Source organism: Pezoporus occidentalis, unplaced genomic scaffold, assembly GCF_034315485.1.
Source record: "Pezoporus occidentalis ecotype Australia unplaced genomic scaffold, CSIRO_AGI_Poc_V1 ctg72, whole genome shotgun sequence".
Taxonomy (NCBI): domain Eukaryota; kingdom Metazoa; phylum Chordata; class Aves; order Psittaciformes; family Psittacidae; genus Pezoporus; species Pezoporus occidentalis.
In genome coordinates, this window is record NW_026916072.1 from 2660596 (window position 1) to 2674527 (window position 13932).

A 13932-nucleotide genomic window follows, 5' to 3' on the forward strand; every position below is an offset into this window, starting at 1 on the left:
CCCACTTTAGCCCACTTTAGCCCACTTTAGCCCACTTTAGCCCACTTTAGCCCACTTTAGCCCACTTTAGCCCACTTTAGCCCACTTTAGCCCACTTCAGCCCTGCCCAATTTAGGCCAGCCCAGTTTAGCCCAATTCAGGCTTGTCCAGACCTATTTAGCCCAGTTCAGCAGGGTTTAGCCCAATTCAGATCAGTCCAGACCAGTTTAGCCCACTTTAGCCCAGTCCAGTGAATTTTAGCCCAGTTCTGACCTGTCCATCCCAGCTTAGCCCACTCCAGCCCAGTTCAGTTTAGCACAGATTGGCCCAGCTCAGCCCAGCCCAGTTTATCCCACTGAAGGCCAGTCCATTCAGCCCAGTCCAGACAAGTTCAGCCCAGTTCAACTCATTTGAGACTTGTCCAGCCAGGTTCAGCCCAATGGAGCCAAGGTTCAGCCCATCCCAGTTTAGTCCAGTCCAGCTCAGTTTAGCCCAATGGAGCCCAGCCCAGACCAGTCCATTTTACCCCTGCCCAGCCCAGTTTAACCCAGTGCACACCAGTCCAGCCCAGTTTATCTCAGTTCAGACACTTCACCCCAGTTTAGCCCTGTCCAGCCCATTCTGGCTCACCCCAGCCAGTTTAGCCCAGTGCAGCCAACTTTAGCGCAGTCCATTCCAGTTTAGCCCAGCCCAGTTTAGCCCTGCCCATAATAATTGAGCCCAGCCCAGTTTAGCCCAATTCAGACCTGTCCAGACCAATTTAGCCCAGTTCAGCAGGGTTTAGCCCAATTCAGACCAGTCCAGCACAGCTTAGCCCTCTTGATCCCACTTTAGCCACTTCTGCCCAGTTTAGACCAGTTCAGCCTCCTTTAGTCCAATTCACATCTGTCCAGACCAGTTTAGCACAGTTAAGCCCAATTTAGCCCAGTCCAGCTCAGCCCAGATAAGCTGAGCCCAATTAGGCCCAGTTTAGCACAGTTCAGCCAAGACCTGATCAGCCAATTCAAGCCCAGTTTAGTCCAGACCAGTGAAATTTAGTCCAGTTCAGCCCCATTTAGACAAGCTCAGATCAGTCCAGCCCAGTTCAGCCACTCCAGCCCAGTTTAGCCCAGTTTGGCCTGGTTCAGCCCACTCCAGCCCTGTTTGGCCCAGTTCAGCCCAGTCCTGCCCCATTTAGATAAGCTCAGATTTGTCCAGCCCTGTTTGGCCCACTTCAGCCCACTCCACCACAGTTTGGCCCAGTTCAGCCGAGTTTAGTGGGGTTCAGCCCAGTTCAGTGGGATCCAGCCCAGTACAGCCCACTTTAGCCCTTCCCAGACCAACCCAGCTCATTTTAGCACAGCCCAACCCAGTCCATCTTAGCCCAGTGAAGTTTAGCCAAATCAGCACAGTTTAGCCCAGTTCAGAGCAGTTTAGCCTAGTTCAACCCCTTTTAGACCAGTTTAACCCAGTTTAGCCCACCCAAGCAAAGCCCAGCTCAGTTTAACCCAGTTTAGCCTGGTTTAGCCAATTTCAGCCAAGCCCAGCCTGATTTAGCACAGTTAAGCCTTGTCCAGCCCAGTAGAGCCCAGCCCAGCCTTGTTTACCCCACTTAAGCCTATTTTGGCCCAATTCATAAAATCATAGAACCGTTAGGGATGGAAAGGACCTTAAGATCATCCAGATCCAACCCCCCTGCCATGGGCAGGGACACCTCACACTAAACCATCTCACCCAAGGCTTCGTCCAACCTGGTCTTGAACACTGCCAGGGATGGAGCATTCACAACCTCCCTGGGCAACCCATTCCAGTGCCTCACCACCCTCACAGGAAAGAATTTCCTCCTTAGATCCAATCTAAACTTCCCCTGTTTCAGTTTGAACCCATTACCCCTTGTCCTGTCACTACAGTCCCTAATGAAGAGTCCCTCCCCAGCATCCCTATAGGCCCCCTTCAGATACTGGAAGCTGCTATGAGGTCTCCACGCAGCCTTCTCTTCTCCAGGCTGAACAGCCCCAACTTCCTCAGCCTGTCTTCATACAGGAGGTGCTCCAGTCCCTGATCATCCTCGTGGCCTCCTCTGGACTTGTTCCAACAGCTCCATGTCCTTTTTATGTTGAGGACCCCAGAACTGCACACAATGCTCCAGGTGAGGTCTCACAAGGGCAGAGCAGAGGGGCAGGATCACCTCCTTCGCCCTGCTGGTGATCCTGCCCCTTTACTCTGCTCTTGTGAGAATGATGTAACTTGGTTTATTTTCTTGGGTCTATTTCCAGTGTTTTCACAGTAATCTTACAAACGTACTCTTTCTGTCATTGTTCCTTAAATCTTTGCTTTCCTAGCTCAGCCTGGGGGCTGGAAAGCCATAGGAGATGGATGTTTGTGGGTTAATAACGTTTTAGCTACTTCTGGTAACCGAGAGCCCCTGAAATCACCGCAGCAGGGGCAGAACAAGAAGAGCTGCGTTGCCAGGTCTTGTTTCTGTGTGCGGAAGTCCTGTGGCATTCGAAACTCTGACTTTGTGTGAGAACAGAGGAAATAAATCACCCGTGGGGTACCGGGCATCGGGAAACGGGAATGCCGGCTGCCAAACGACAAGGCGAGCGTGCAGGTCGACTTGCAGGCTCAGGATGTGAACCTATAGACACACATCTCTGCATAGGGGTTCCTGAAGGTAAGTTCCAGAGCATGGCAAAGCGTTAGTCTGAGGACTGACATTAGCACAATGACATAAACAAGTCACCCTTGGGTTTCTGTTCTGCGGGGTAAAACGGAGCGGTTCTGCTCTGTTATTTCCTGGCCGGGATTGAGTACTGAAGGTGGCTTTTTGCTCCTTTGAGACGAAGAGAGTGGCTCCCCACTGTCGGGCACTAGCAATATGCCTTCCCCTTGTTTTCATCTGCAGCTTGCTCCTGCTTTCCTTCTGTACATACAGCGTGTCTTTACTCAGCATCTCGGAATGTGAGGGAAGCACAGGTGGGACTTGGAGCTAGGGCTGGGGAAGGGATTTCAGCAAAGGGGGATACTGCTTGAGTACGATTTTAATCTCTTTCCTACAAAGAGCTGTGTATTTTGGCAGGTACCATCACTTCAGCAGAGACCAGAAACCATTTGAGGGTTTCAGGGTGAGGGCTGGAGTGAGTTCTGACAAAGGCAAGTGGAGCAGAGGGAGCAGGGTCCATATCCTTGGTATCACCGTGACCAAAACTGGACCGTGTCGTGTTCAGGTGCAGTAGGCTCGTGAGTGAAGGGTCATTGAGCACAACAATGTACTGAGGAGTCTTCAGGAAGAGGCTTTGAATGAACCAGGCCACCCCATTGAGAACATCCAACAGTGAGCAGCAGAGTAGAAGCCAGTCTGGTGAAGCTTGTTTGGGGTTAAAATACGCCTCTAATGCCCTATGAAGCTTTGTTTTGGATGCAATGAGCTTACCTGGTTCTTACTTGTTCATTAATAGCAGTTAATACATTTTAGCCTTTCTTTCAAGGTAGAAGAATGAACATTAAATGTGTACCTAGACAACAGCCTGTCTGTCCAACAGCAGCTGTCAAGTGCCACAGTGTTTTTAACCTCCCTATTCTTGCTTCAAGGTAAGTAATAGTGACTTCAAGCTGTTGGCATGGCTGTAACAGCACTGAAATGAGCCCATTGCCTAACGTACGTAGTCAGGTGCCCCAAACCCAACAGCAGAATGGTCCTCTCTGTGTATGGATGCCTCCAACTGTCTGGTGAATGTCAATGTGTTAACGTGCTTTTAACTGGTTGCCCAACCAAAGACATGTTCTAGCAGCCCTTCGTTAGCACGGACGTGTTCCTGGCCATATCCACTGCAGCATCCAGGGTCTTATCTGCTGCTTCAGGCTCTGGAATTCCTCATCTCTGGAGTTCCAGAAACAGACTTTGTTAATCTTCCATGCGTTTAGTAAGCATGTATTCCAAAGCAGGTTTTCTTCTGTCTTTTGCCTAGAGCACAGTGTTAGGGTTTGCTATACTTGATTTTGAGAAGTGGAAGGAGTTAAGGAGGTAAGATCCTTTGTGTGCACAGGTTTGGAGCAGGAGGGATTCATAGTCTCTACAATTTGCATGAAAAAAGGGTGTTTCTAGCTGTCTTTAACACTATTTGATGTATTTTCCGGAGGCTTTGATGTTGAGATTCCTTTCTCGCAGTGCCCCAGGATTCGCAGACGTGTTGTTCCTCAGTACAAATACCTGCCTTGGCTCTGCTGTAATGGTGGTGTAGAAAATCCAACGGGAATACTATGTAGGATCACCTTCTACAGAGTTCCCTCTGATCTTTGGCAGGCGGTTGATGCAGTGGATCCGAGAGAGACCGGAGTGCCTAGCCGCAGCCTTCCAGCAGGAGCAAAGAGAGTGATTGAGCGATCCATATGGAGCATGAAGAGCTCACCAGGTGTGAGGCCGTGCCCTCATGCTCCCCAAAAGAGGTTACCAATGTAGATCAGGCACATGGAAGACCCAAGGAAGCATTCATCAGCTCCTGGGTTTCTCAGCAGGCAGTGAAACCCTGAGGAACCAAGGAATGCTGATGAGCCAGTCTTAACATGCATCTCATTGGGGAAGCGTGGTGTCCGTCAATACCCTGCCAAGCAGGTTTAATGGGGTGGAGATTCTGGGAGAACTGGTGGGACTGGAAGTGAGCAGCACTCTCCTAACATGAAAACGGAGTCAGGCTCCTGACTAAAAAGGGATTATTTGCCTAATTTCCCTTCAGATGCTCTCATATGCACATGGGTCCAAAGGTAATTCTGTGACTCTTTAATAGCTTTTAGCTGGTTAAGATGCAGACCTTGCAGCTGGGGGGGGTGAGGCACGACAGCAACGCATGGCTGGGAAATCAGGTAAGTAGGAAACTTGTGAGGAGGGGGGGGCTGTTCCATCTACGATCCCTTCTTTGTGGTTTCTGTTGTTTCCAGTTTTATTCCTTTGGGCTGTATTATTTCTGTGGGTGATTCTTAGAAAGCTGCTGCTCCTGTGTACCAGAAGATGGGGAGAAGCGGTTTGTAATGTCATTTTGTAAGCCCATGTTTTCCATGATGCCCAAAAGCCAGGATGGAAGAGGAATCCTCTTTATCTGCTCCGAACTATGGCTTACATCACTTTATCTGGTGGGAGACTGTGGCTAACCCAGAGCTGGGGGGCTGCCGGCTTTGGAAGCCTTTGCTTGAAAAGGCATGGATTTAACGTCTCAGGCACCACAGCTTCTCCCCAGGTATTTGAGTTAATGAACAGAAATAGAAACCAGATCATTTTAAGCCACCTGTAGTAAAGCAATTTCCTTTGCAGAGCAGATTTTGCTGCCGTCTCTCTCTGATTCTGACTGTGTTCCCTGCGGGACCCAAAACCTCAGCATCCAGGGTAAGATCTCAGCAGGCAGGAATGCGTCTTTCCGTTTAAACAGCGTGTAACTGCTTATACTGCTTGTGTTTGTAGGGTATGGAAAGGGAATTCACAACCTGGGGGGGGGAAAAAAAACAAAAGCACTTTTTCAGTCTTTCCCCCAAATGAATCCATTCAGAGGATTCTCTTCGAGCAGACTTCCCTGTGTGCATCTGTTCTAAGGGCTGTTTGCGTTACCCAAAGGCTTCCAGGTATTTAAGATCCTCATTCCTAACGGTACCATGTGTAACAAACTTCTGTTCAGGAGTTCCTCGAGTGCATCCGTGTTTGACACCGAGCTCAGGGTCTCAGTGTTTGCATTTCAGCTGCTGGTGGGAGCAGAGGATCTGTAGTCTACAGATCCCTTATGATTGAGGTGTTTTAAGTAATGATATAACCATAACTGAACAATCCCTGTGATGCTTCTTGGTTTATTCCCTAGATTTCTTTCCTATAAGCCCCCCCCTGTTCCACAGTACAGACAGGCCCTTGCGAAGAGGAGGAGGCATCTGCACTGATTTCCTCACGTGGGTGAGTTCAAGCTGGCTGCTGCAGGCTTGTGTACAGCCCCAGACCTAGACCTGGCCACACTGAGAAAGGGGCCGATGGAGAGCAGCATGCTTCCTTTTGATTGGGTTTTCTAATTGAGAGGGTTCATGCAGCAGATGCCAGTTTGGGGACCAGCCAGCTGCCCCTGACTGGATGTCTGCAATAAGAGAAGCTGAGGATGGCTAGAATGCCTTTTCTCTGTGGCAGAGCTTGTTTTGTGCCTCCCCAGCAGTTATATGCTGTCACTGCTGCATCCTCTCCAGCTGCAAGCCCATCCCTAGCCAGTTTGGTATTGACAGATACATCACTAGGGTGTCTAAATGGGGCACCACTGACCGAAAGGGTTTATCCTCCCCTTGGGGTGTTTTTGTCTGAGTAATGCACAGCAATGACAGCGGTGGGAGACTGGGTCATTATTTTAGGGTTTCCTCTGTGGAGTTTCTGAATTGCACAAACCTCACGGCTGGGATTTGTGTCGCAGGGTCCTTGAAGCTGGCAGGGACCTCTCGAGATTGACTGGGCCAAGCCACTGCTGAAGCAGGAACGTGTCAAGGTGGGTCTGGAGGCTACAGCTCCTCTCTGACCACCCTCACAGGGAAGAGCTTCTGCCTAAGAGCTCAGCTCAGTCTCCCCTCGGGCAGGTTAAAGCCATTCCCCTTGGCCTGTCCCTATGGGTCCTTGTCCCAAGCCCCTCTCCAGGTTTCCTGCAGCCCCTTCAGGCACCGGAGCTGCTCTAAGGTTTCCCCAGAGCCTTCTCTTCTCCAGGCTGTCCCGGCCCCGCTGGGTACCGGCTATTTCTCTGTCCTTGTTTCCATCACGCTTTATGCTCCATTCTTCCACCTTTTCCCTCTGTGTTGCCCAAAGCAGGCTCTCCAGGGCTGGATTTTGTACCGCTGGTCCCTTGGTGTAGATTGGCCAGGAGCTGCGTTAGGAGCAGTCACCAGCACAGCCAGGAAGCAGGGGGGGAATGGATTCCCATGGTTATGTAGCGCGTAGCAGTGGGTCTGGCAGAGGTGCAGCTGCGTTGGGGGTCACCACCTGCCTGTGAGCTCCCTGTGTCCCACTAAACCCATATCCTAAGAGCTTCTGAATACCAGTTGTTTCCTACCACCTTCTCCTGTTGATCAGCACGGAACACTTGAGAACACCAAAGAAGGAAGCAAGCAAGGAATTTGCAGTATAGACAAACTGTTGAGCTTGGGGCCTGAACAGATTTCCTGGGACTCAATGGCATCTCCGTGTTCCTGTTATCTGAGATTCCCAATTTAGCTCGCGGATCTCGGAGGGGTTCATTTGAACATACTCTTTACGAGCACTTGAACAACGTCAGGCATATGTTTGTCAGCTCCAGAGCTGCTTTAAGCACAGTTATGCATGCGTTTAAGCACAGTCGTTAAGGGATTTCATGAACCGTATCAATAAGTTTATCGTCATGTAATTACACTGATACCAGCAAGTTTTGTGAATGAACAGTGTTTGTTGCCAAACAAGTGGAGTTCGCCGTGTTGCTACGGAATCTGTGCGGAGACAAACCCTTCCTTCTGGGATGATGCAGGATTGTGAAGGTGGGACGGGCTCTCTGGGGTGATTCCTAGCGTTATTTCCATTGAACAAGAGGAAACCAAGGAGCTGGAACAAGAGGCTTGGATAAGAAGTGGGTGTAGGGTTAGTTTTCGGGGGGGGGTGGGTGGTTTTTGGTTGGTTGGGTTGGGTTTCTTTGTTCGAGGGACTTGAGGGACTATAGATTCCAAGGAAAGCATGTGCTTGGTGCAATCCAGAGGCTGGTTCAAGTGTCCCATAGTCAAAAGCACAAAGTCAGAGAATGAGTCTTGTTGAGGATGCCTTGGGTGATGGCTGGGGAAGGGCATGTTTGGTGGGTGCTACACCGAGCTGGCAGCAGAGAGAACCTGGCAATTCCTTTGCTGGGCTCGTGGCTTTCCAGCAGCAGCATGTAACCATGGAGAGAGACACATGGATCCACAGGATCTTGTGATGGTTTGGGTTCAAGGGACCTTAAAGCCAAGGGACCCCAACACCTTCCACTGGAGCAGCTTGCTCCAAGCCCCTGTGTCCAACCTGCCCTTGAGCACTGCCAGGGATGGGGCAGCCACAGCTTCTCTGGGTACCCTGTGCCAGCGCCTCAGCACCCTCACAGGGAAGAGCTTCTGCTTAAGAGCTCATCTCAGTCTCCCCTCAGGCAGGTTAAAGCCATTCCCCTTGGCCTGTCCCTCCATCCCTTGTCCCAAGCCCCTCTCCAGGTTTCCTGCAGCCCCTTCAGGCACTGGAGCTGCTCTAAGGTCTCCCCTTCAGGAGCCTTCTCCTCTCCAGGCTGACCCAGCCCAGCTCTCTCAGCCTGGCTCCAGAGCAGAGCTGCTCCAGCCCCCACAGCATCTCCATGGCCTCCTCTGGCCTCGCTCCTGCAGCTCCACGTCCCTCTGGTGCTGCTGCCCCAGAGCTGGATCAGGGCTGCAGGGGGGGTCTCCCCAGGCAAAGGGCCCCGTTTGACTTCCAGACTTCTCCTGTTCCTCTTCGTGATGCTCTGAGGCGGTCTCCTGTGGTCAGGTCCATCCCGGTGCTGCCTTTGGAGCCGCCCTGCTTCCCCTGGGAGCTGCTCTTTGGCCACAGCTACCCTGGAGCATTCCCTTCCCCATGTGCTCAGCGCCGGCTTCCAGGCAGTGCTTCCCGTTCCCGGCTCCCAGTGCTGGAGCAGCGTGGTGGGAGAGGGAAGAGCTGTGCCTTGGGTGCTGCAGATGGGGCGCGGGGCCGGTCTCTTGTCTCCTCTTTTGACATGCGGACATCAAGCGCAGGCAAGGGTGGTGTAAACGTGGTTTGAAACTCTCCAAGAGACCTTTCCTTTCCCCGTGCTTCCCGTTTTGTTGGGTTTGCGACCCCAGCTTCGCAGCCTCATTCAGACGCCTCCTGCTCTCCCAAATGCAGCGAGTTTCCAAGCGCAAACAGGTAAAGGAGCGTTCTCCTGGAGCAGAAATCCCGTTTTCACATGCACGTTTCCATTGACTGCTGTGAACAGGTACAGGTTAATGAGACACAGCCCTTAACCCTGTAGCAGGTTGAAAGTGCCCTGCCAAACCATGGACAATAAATCCTGGATATAATGAAATTGTTTGGATCTTTGGGGTAAAAGATGCTGCATTCCCCCCGGGATTTACAGGGGTTGTGATTCTTAAAGGGCCCCAAATAACTTCCCCCTTTGCAGTCACTTCCACTCCTTCCCTGCCCAAACGGGGATGCTCTGCTCGCCGTGCTGCTGCCTCATGCAATATTTACTCTCCCTGTGTATCTGGTGGCTGGAGCAGGAGTGGAAAGTGCTGATGCACACAGCTCTGTGAGCGCAGCCTCGACCTTGGCGTGCTCACCCTGCTCTCTCCGCTCACCCCGGCGCTGGGAGCCTTAAATCCCTCCTGCTCCTCCGGCTGGCGTGGGTTTTGCTGCCCCCCCCCCCAAAAAAAAAGCCTCTTTGACGGCTGAAAACGTCGAAGGTCCCCTGGGAGGCGGCTTCCCCTCTGCTCTGCAGTTCGCTGCATGTCTGTGTCGGCTCTGTGCGCCTTTTGCCTCTATGATGCTCTGAACACCGCTCCTCTAACGCGGTGAGCATCTTCAGTCACTGTGTGCCTGTGTGGGATGGCTCCTGGTCCCCTGCTCTTTTGATAACATCAGAAAAGGGGGAAAAAACCCCTTTTAAACAATTTTCTGACTCCCTCTAGAGGATTTCTCCCCAAGCCCAGAAATAGCTCCACAGCGGGGAAGCCGAGCATTCATCCCGTCAGCGCGCCTGCCCAGCTGGGTTTCAGTGCGGATTGCATCCTCCCGGCTCCCACAGCCCGCTCTCTCCTGCCCGTGGCTGCTCCTGAATCCCAGCTTTCATTCCCACTGCTCTTGAGATGCAAATGCTCGCAGGCCCTTTTCCCTTAGGCGCTGCCAGGTCTCTGCCGGAGGAGCCCGCTGCAGCCATCGCTGCCCCTGAGCACCCATGAGGCCATCCAGAGGGATCTTGACGTGCTTGTGAGGTGGCTGATGCCAACCTCATGGAGTTTAACCATGCCAAGTGCAAGGGCCTGCACCTGGGTCGGAGCAATCCCAGGCACAGCTACAGGTTGGGCAGAGAAGAGATTCAGAGCAGCCCAAGGAGGAGGACTTGGGGGTGTTGGGTGATGAGAAAATGAACATGAGCCGGCTTCAGTGTGTGCTTGCAGCCCAGAAACCAACCGTATCCTGGGCTGCATCAATGGCAGCGTGACCAGCAGGTCGAAGGAGGTGATCCTGCCCCTCTGCTCTGCTCTTGTGAGACCTCACCTGGAGCATTGTGTGCAGTTCTGGTGTCCTCAACACAAAAAGGACATGGAGCTGTTGGAACAAGTCCAGAGGAGGCCACGAGGATGATCAGGGGCTGGAGCAGCTCCTGTATGAAGACAGGCTGAGGAAGCTGGGGCTGTTCAGCCTGGAGAAGAGAAGGCTGCGTGGAGACCTCAGAGCAGCTTCCAGTATCTGAAGGGGGCTATAGGGATGCTGGGGAGGGACTCTTCATTAGGGACTGTAGTGATGGGACAAGGGGTAATGGGTTCAAACTGAAACAGGGGAAGTTTAGATTGGATCTAAGGAGGAAATTCTTTCCTGTTAGGGTGGTGAGGCACTGGAATGGGTTGCCCAGGGAGGTTGTGAATGCTCCATCCCTGGCAGTGTTCAAGACCAGGCTGGACGAGGCCTTGGGTGAGATGGTTTAGTGTGAGGTGTCCCTGCCCATGGCAGGGGGGTTGGAACTGGATGATCTTAAGGTCCTTTCCAACCCTAACCATTCTATGATTCTATGATGTGATGTGCTCGCTCCTCTGGACCAAACTTCCTGAGACGACCAAGCTGAATTTTCACACCTTTTAAATGCCTTCTCTCCCATTGCATAGTGAAATCCTAATGTCTCGTTTTCATGATGTCTGGGGTGTCCCCCCCCTTGTATTTCCCTCCTATTGCTGCCCATTGCATCATGCCATGGGTGATGGAGAACGCCATGGAAGCTGGGCAGAGTGGTGTGGCTGCTTTGCAGAGGTCACAGGAGGACTGGAGACCTCTTTACCAGAGCATCCTCTACAGAATGCTGACAGTGCCCGTGCTCTGTAAGGAAAGATGCTCCAGGGCGCTCTGTGTGATGGCTCTTCCTCTGACACATTGAATCGACAGGGGAGTTATTCCTCCTGTTTCAGATGCCTTATCTTATGGCACCATTCAGTGCTATTATCTTATTTAACCGTTTCAGATGTGTTCTCTTATTTAACTGGGGAAATATTGCTGGCAATAGTGGGAGCAAGCAATCCAGGGCTGCTCTTACTGCTGCTTGTGACACAGTTTTTCAGGCTCTTCCTTGGCAAGCGGCTGTGGATGAGCCTAATAGCTGCATTATTGCTGCACTGAATCATTCTCAATTTGATACAGGTTGCAGCCACCTCTAATTCACCCTCTTATTTCCTAAAGGAAATGTTAACCAGAACGATCACTTTAATAGCAGTAGCTAATGGTGGGCAATAGCATTTGATTCTTTTAACATACTCAGAGGCATGAGGGAAGTAAATCATGGTGTAAATGCCTAATGATGCCGCTGGTCCCCTGGCCACGGGGTCAGGTGTGGGTACATGGAAGCATCTCTCTGCTTCCCTGCTCCCACATTGATCCTGTGCTCTGTTTCTTTGGGGAGCCAGGTCCCCTGTTGCAACCTTAGCACATACTGTGGGGATAGAGATCCCCTGTGCGCACTAAATGCAGCACAGCCGTGCCCAAAAGGCTCTTCTCACGGAGAGCTTGAAAGCAGACAACAGTGTTCTACTAACATGCGCTATTTCCCTACAGGTAGCAGGTTATTTCAGCCCCACAAAGCAGTGACAGGTACGTCAGGGTTTGGAAAGTTGGTGTTTTGCTGGGGCACGGTCTGTATTGGTGATGCTGCTGCTGTTTATTGCTGGTCACAGATCTCGGCTGTCACCACCTCCCTACCCTATTGACAGCATCCTTATGGAGTCTGCAGCCTCAAAGCCTGAGGTTTCCCAAGGGGGCCCCTGCTGCAGGTGGCCACCAACTTACTGTGGAGCTGGTCCTGGGCCCTTATGCCTGTTTATTCCCCAGGAACCGTGGTGGTTTGTGCTGTGCTTTATTCATGGCACTGCATATCAAACCAGATAGGAAGCATTATTCGTGGAGGGGTCGCTGACGTGCTGAGCTACGCAGACAATTCCTCACTGCATTTGTTTCCCTGGAAGTAGTTGGTTATGCCCCAACCACCAGCATTTGGGCATTGTTGTTGATGGAAGGGATAACTTGGATCAAGAGTCTTCTTGCTTAAACCAAGCTCTTATCAAGAACAATGTTGTTGGATGTGTAGCTTGGAGGCTGGCGTGTGAGCAGGATGGGGAGCTGGCTGGAAGGGCAGGTGAGATGAGGGAATGCATTGAGGATGCTGCTACCAACCTGAGGAGAGCTCGTGGCTTTGTTCCAGCTCATCTTCTTCCACATCCTATCCATCGGCCCGTGGGTTGGAGGGGATTTGGTATAACCCTGTGGTGAATCATGCGAGCGCCTGCAGGAAGCTGTTGCTTGTGTTCATTGTGCTGCAGAAACCACCTTTTCCCCTTTGGAGCAGTGGCTTGTTAGAGAAGACCAGAAACCTTTATGCTCTTGCTTGGAGACTGGATGGACTACAATAAATCCACAGCCTTTTCACAAGCCTTCTCTGTACCTTTTGATGGCATATAGGTTTTAAATACTAAGCTATTATGGAAAACTTTACAGAAATCATAATACTCAGCTCTGCCTCCTGCATAGCAGTAAAACCTCTGAATTGTCTCCATAAAATCCTACCTGAATAAACTGCTAGAACACTCTTCATGCAGGAAGGCAATGCAAGAGAAGCCTTGTAAAGGGCAGCTGTGACCTGAAACCTTTCCTCGTGTGGATATTCTCTTCCTGGTGCGGTAGAAGTCATAGGGCTGTCACTAAGAGAGCCATAAGGGACACTTGGAAAGAGCAGAAGGCACTTGCAGATGCCACCAGAGTCTGTATTAATTTTGTTCTCTTGGCACTTCGCTTGACTGCAGCATCTATAAACGTTTCCTGTTGATGCAGAGGAGGGAAAATGCCTTTTTACATGTGTAAGAAACCACTCCATAGGGTTGCTGTGCTTCCAGTTCCCCACTGGCAGAGTTGGGTGGGTCAGCATCTTTGATGCGATGGCAGCGGCTGCTTCAGTGGATGGAGACCCTTCTGGTGCGCCCATGGGCACGAGGATGCAATGTCAGCCCCAGCCCTGCTCCTGCTCGGTGGGGAGGCTTTAAAGAAGGCACAGAACAGTATCTCTTGTGACAGCCCTGGTCCTCTTCCTCTCCTCCCAGTTTACATCTGTCCTCCAGGGGTGACAAACGGCAGTGGGGGAACCAGAGAGGCTTTCCATCGTCTGCATCACAGCGTGGGCTCGGGGTTTGCTGCGAGTCCATGGGCAAAACTGATTAATCAGAGCTATTGGTCCACTGCAAAGCCTTTGAGATCCCTTGGATTTTCACATCCCCCATGGCTTCAATAGGGATGTAGCTGTAATTTCCCCCCCCACCCCGTTCTCGGGTTGGTTTTTAGTCCTCAAGACTGTTCATTGAGACGATGAAACGAGAAGACTTTGTGCTGTTGAAAGCACTGCGTGGACATCTCTGAAGTCTCCCTTGTTAGAGAGCTGATGATGTGAGGAAAGTCCTTTGTCATCAAACGTCAGGTTTCTATTCTTGGCTGGCTTCAGCCTCCCTCCAGCCACCATTTCTTGTGCGGATGCTGTTCTGCAGCTCACAAAGCCACAGACCCCTCTTTAGGATGTGCATGTTGAGAGACAGGAGAAAAGCAGAAGTCCATGTGCGTTCTGCCAGCAGACCCAGGTCTGTGTAACGTTTCAGGCTGGCTTTTACAGCTGTGAGCTTTGGCTGCAGCGCGGTTTCCTGGTTCCTGATTAACCAGCAAGGCTCGAACTGGGAAATGCTCCTTGCCTC